The sequence below is a fragment of the Emys orbicularis genome, chromosome 3 (genome assembly GCF_028017835.1).
Source record: "Emys orbicularis isolate rEmyOrb1 chromosome 3, rEmyOrb1.hap1, whole genome shotgun sequence".
In the NCBI taxonomy this organism is placed as follows: Eukaryota; Metazoa; Chordata; order Testudines; family Emydidae; genus Emys; species Emys orbicularis.
Window position 1 is genome coordinate 206,457,431 of NC_088685.1, and position 6,000 is coordinate 206,463,430.

Sequence of the window (6,000 nt, forward strand, 5' to 3'; positions counted from 1 at the left end):
GTCTTGAGTGTGTGTGTGTGTGTGTGTATATATATGTATGGACGGTTCTTACCCTCACTGGGTGCAAGGCTGGTGCCATTGGTAGGACTGTGGTCCATGAGGCAAGAGTCATGATCTTGCCTCCTTCAAAGGACCTCAAAGGTATCTGCCTGACGCTCCAAAGATCATGGGACTGACCACCTCCACGTTGGTCAGTGGAGGTGACCCAGCTCTGGCTGGGTGCAAACAGGAGCAAACTGCATTCTGCCAGAAGATGAAGCAGCAGCCAAGTTCCATCAAATTTCTGAAAGTTCCAGAAGACATAAAATCTCCTGGAGTGCTCACTAGGGCAATGCATCTGTCTTCTGCACCCCAACATGGGACTGTGCTCAAACAGGCCCAAGCAAGTCCTTTATACACAACTGTTCATGTGGCTGATGTTCTGGAGTTCATCTATGAGTTCTCCTAGCTGGCTTCTGCACTGAGGAGATGTGCATGAGAAATCCAAATATTCTCATGTCTTCTACATCTTTATTAACCATTATGCAAAACATTTGAATCACCTTTCTTTTGCATAATGCAGCGGATCTCTTCTGGGTGTGAGAAAATGAAAATAAATGACAGAGCAGACTATAAACGACAGGTGAGGAAGACGAACGAGCGAGTGGTATCGTTTCCAGTCAGTGCACTGTACACGGGTCTGAGCCAGTCCCATGTGAAGGACAGCGCATCTCAAAGAGTCTGACAATCTTCATTTATGTCATGCAACTTGAACAGAAAGAGACTATTCTGCAAGGTGCTGAGGGACCTGTCCCAGCCCAGAAAGGGCTCAGCACCTGTTAGCATCAGACGATACTCTTTTTATAACTTGTTAAGCTATGCCATGTTATCTTCACTGTTCAATGCACTCAGTGTGATATGCACGGTGGCAGTCCACAAGAAAGTCAGATAATGGAAGAGCAGGTTGATTACGTCCAACAGCCTATTTAGGCAGATTTCTCAAATGCAAGCAGAAGGAATTCCTTGATTTGACCCCAGAAGATGATTGTATAATACCCAAAATTAACGGTGCCAATGACTACTCCGTCCCCCAAAGGAGCTTCAGATAGTGTCTCTGAGTCAAGAGCACTTTGGATACATATCATATAACGTAACATGAGAGAACTGCAGTATTTCAACAAAGTCGGCTCATTCTTTTGCTCTTAATGCTGCCAGTCTGGATGCCTTGAAGCCCAGTGTCCTAAGAGCCAGAGTTGCTGATGTCACTCTACCCTCTCAGGTTAAGGGTCCCTGTTCGGGATCTTCGTCAAACAAGAAGAGAAGGCCCACTGGCAACTGCTGAGTCAGAAGAAAATTGTGCTTCGGCAGAAGGACATTAAACATCAGTCATTGTTCAAAGGAAACCAGGGGCCTGAGTCTCCATTGCCCTACCCTTGCACAGTCATCATGCCTGTGCAAAGTTGGTGCAAAACACTATCAGAGCAGAAAGGTAGCATTTTATCTCTGCCAGGTGTAAACAACGATACCAAATGCCAGGCAATGACCAATCAGACCCCAAATCTTTTAGTGGGGTCCAAGACATGCATGAAAGTAGAGTAAGATTCTGTACGACATCAGCCAACAGTATGGCTGATATAAGGAGAAACCAAACAAAGTTACAGGGAGGTCAGAGCATTTGTTTGCATTGAACTCTGTGGCAAGCTAGACCTAATTACTGCAGTTTCTGTGTTCTATAATCCTTTGATGAGACCAAACAGAAATTCTGTGGCAGTTTCATTTTAATCAACAGGTGAGGTTTTTAATTAATTAAATAGGAAAATGAGTAATTGTGACAGTCTGTATCCCTATGTCCACCCCTTTTACAGGACTATGATAAATTTTGTACAAAGCATGCCTTGTGAGGTATCATTCGAAAAACATTTGCTGATCATTACTGTCCAGGTAAAATATGTGTGGCAACATTTTATGTAAAGTTATATGATTCTACTCTATGATGTTACCAAGACGTATTCTAAATCTGGGGACACAACCACAAACCAGTACCTCAGAGACAAAAGGCAAACTGATGCCTCGGCCAAGTGTCAATGAAATCAAATGGACTATCACTTGGTTAAGCGGCCATTCTTTGGTAGGTAAAAGGGCATGAGTGAGAAATTTACATTTTGGCAAAGAAACAGCTGGAGGTTCCTGTCCCCCACAGACTTTCTGTCTCCTGAAGCCCAGCTGGAGACGATTCTCAAAGAAGAGGAAAAAGTATAAAGAATGGGGAACAGACACCCCAAATCAACTCTCCCTTCATCTCTACTCATGACAACAACAACACTTGAAGGACAAAATAATCCTCACTGGACTAGGGAGGGATCCTGGCAGAAAGGAATTCAGCCAGTCAGACTGCTAGAACATGTGGTGAGAGAGACTTTTGCTTTGAATTCACTTAGCTTAGGTATTAGTTGCATTTACTTTTATTTTCTTGTAACCAATTCTGACTTTTATGCCTCCTTACTTGTAATCACTTAAAATCTATCTTTCTGTTGTTAATAAACTTGTTTTATTGTTTTATCTAAACCAGTGTGCTTGGACTGAAGTGTTTGAGAAATTCCATTTGAGATAACAGGATTTGTGCATATCATTTTCTATTGAGAAAATGACAAACTTTATATGAGTTTGTGTTGCACAGGAAAGGGCTGGGCCGAACAAGACGCACATTTCTGGGGGAAACTCTGGGACTGGGAGTTTGCTGGTGTTGCTCTGTAGTGAAATTCAAAAGGGGCTGGCCACAGTCCTCATACAGTATAGCTGGGAGTAATTTCCATGCTGGAGGCTGTGTGTGAGCAGACCAGGAGTGGTTGTTCTCTCAGCAAAGCAGTGTAAAAGGCACCCCAAGTTGGAGAACTGAGGGGACACAGGTGTTCAACAGTACAGATTGTACCCTGGGTAATGTCACAGTAATACAGTCAGTACAGTAGCCCTGTGTTCTTTATTTTGATATTAAAGTCACTTAATTTTGTTCTGTCCCTTCATTTTCTATCCTGATGATGCATAATTGCATCAGAGAAGCTGTCAGGATGGATCTAGTGTTGTCGGGAGCTGACTGAGGGGTAGCTGGGGATTTTGGTACACAGGGAAGCATGGGAAGAAGTTTGGGGTTGTGTGATACGCACAATAGCTAGATATTTGTGCTAAAATGATTGGCAGTGAGATGGTGAACTATGTTGACATTTAATTGGTCATGTCTTAGATTTCAGGCTCACGGAGATAAATATGGCAAACCACACCTCTCCAAGACATTGTTTCAGACTCTTTATGGAGTCAGGAAGACAACAATGCATTGGTTTGTACTTGGTTCACATTTACAATGTTTTCTTTGCAACAATAAGAGCTCAAAAACACACACTCAGCAGTATGGCACAAATAGACACTTCGAAGAGCCTGGCTTTGCATGTTCAGGATGTTGTGTGATGTTATCTGATTAAAATATGACCATGTAGAGCATTGTTGCTACCATTATTATATAATTGCAACAAATCTTTGCTCATGTGGAAACACCAACAAGGTGTTTAGCCAGCACACTGTGAAGGATCTATTCAAGTGGAATGGCCCATCAAAGAACACTTAACTCACAATGGAAGATGCCTATCTACACTTAATGAACTTTCCTGTGAATGTTCTAACTGGAGTATGAGTAATGACTTCTGCTATGACTAAACGAATCATGCATGGACATGTGACTTGCCCATGTGACTCCAAACACCATCTTGTTACCTGTAATTTTCCACAATGAGAACAATGGGTTTCCCGTCCCTTGGCAGAAGCTAAAAAAGGCCCTGGAAACATCTCCATTTTGCCTCTTTCCTGCTCAAACCTCTGGACTATGAACTTATACTAATGGGAGCATTCTAACCAAGGGACTGAGGACCTTCCAATGATTTGGAAACAACCAGAGACTTGACTTAAGCCAGCAGTTTATTCCATCATTGCTACAAGCCTGAACCGAGAACTTTGCAATTACTGTATGTATTTGATTCCTTTAACCAGTTTTAACTCTCATCTTTCTTTCTTTCTTTCTTTCTTTCTTTCTTTCTTTCTTTCTTTCTTTCTTTCTTTCTTTCTTTCAAATAAATATTTAGATTTTAGATACTAGAGGATTGACAACAGTGTGATTACTGGGTAAGATCTGAGTTATATATTGACCTGGGTATGTGGCTGGTCCTTTGGGATCAGAAGAACCCTTTTGTTTGATGAAATTGGTTTTATATAACCACTCACTTAACACTTAAGTTCAGTGGTTTTGGTGATGATCCAGGACTGGAATACCTAAGGAGACTGCATTTTTGACTTCTTGTTAGCCAGTGTGGTGAGACAGAAGTTTACTTTTGTTGCTGGTTTGGTATATTTCATGGAAGAATAACCACCAGCTTCGGGGTGTGTCTGCCCTTTTCCCCAGCAGCTTGTCCTGAATTTAGTATTCTCAGTTGTGACCCACAAAGGCGCGGTGACAACTTGATAACCATGTATTTGTTGGAATAAGTGATAAATAAGCCTAGTCCTTCCACCTCTCTTGCCCAGCATTTATCTTCAATTGGCAGGGGAGATCATGAGATGCGCTGTCAATATGCTGACAACCTCAAGCAAATCATTTTTTTCCATCCAGCTGACATAATGCTAATTCCCAGCTGTCGCAGTGTCTGAGGGAAATTGGAAGTTGGTGAAAGGAATCTAAGCTCAGTCTAACTCTAGGAAAGATGGAGGTGATGTTACTAGGAAGAGAAATTATTTTGGTAAATTGGCATGAGCTAGGATCTCACCTTTTACTGCAGATATCTGCTTCTGATGGTCACCTGTGTGACTCCTCAGGGGTTTTCTGACCCTGAACACCTAAATAAACAACAGAGGCCAGAAATTCCTTTTATCTCTCTATCCTGTTGGGTGAAGTTGTAGCCGCAATGATCCATGCTTCCAGCACAGCCCAGCTGCACTATTGAAAGATGCTCTCCATGGGGTTTGACAGTGACTGAAACTGTCCATACAATATACAGCATCCCACATTCCTTAATGAGATAGACAGAACAATGCTATAGACTCTTCGCTGGGTTCCTAACCAGATCTGGATCTCTTCCAAGGTGGGGGCCTCAATCTCCAAATCTCTTTATGGGCTAGGCACAGGCTATCTCAGAGATCTCCTGCAAGGATCTGGGGACTAGAAGCCAAGTTTCCAGAGCCGGGGATGGCTGGTGTTGTTACAGTGCCGCCAGGAGGCTAGAGACGCACAGCCAGGGAGCACTATGGAGAGTAGGCACCACAGGAAGTGCCGCCCAAAAGGCCCAGAGTGACAGTACCTGCAGCCCTCTGATTGGCCAAGGAAGTTGCCTGGGAAACCACACAGACTTTGGACTGCTGGGACGCCAGACTTTCCTTGATCTCCAGCCTCCGACTCCAGCCTGATTCTGACCCTGATTCCTGCCTCCTGGTTCTATCTCTGAGCTCCGGGCTCTGACTTCAACCTGACCCTGACTTTTGCTTACGGGCCCTGGCTCTTGTAATTCCTCCAAACCCCTGCTCAGGGACTGCCATCCCTGCTGTGTGGACCTCAGCCCGGCTGTGACTGCTAGGCCAGACTGCCTCCACCCTGCTCCCTTATTTCCCCTTTCCATAGGGCCTCTGCTACAACAGTTATGTCAGAAGTGACCACTGTGGCGGTCCCTTCTACCACCACAGATAAGATCACTTTTAGGTCACAAGGCAAGACATCTCTGTGCTCAGGCTTTTCTCCTAAAAAGAAAACTACAGTACAGAATGGCCTACCACCATTCTACAGGCAGAAATGAGTGAGAGTTTTTGGTCTTATTGTGTACAGGAGTCAATCATTTACTTAAGAGTATGGCATCTAGATACTGCAGTGATGAGAGCATTAGAAATGCAGATAGATTTTAACCAACAGAAATAGGTAAGGGGGGGGAGGGAGTGTCATAAAATTTCAAGTTAATTTATCCCCTCAGTTTTGCTTGCTGGTAAATGTGCACA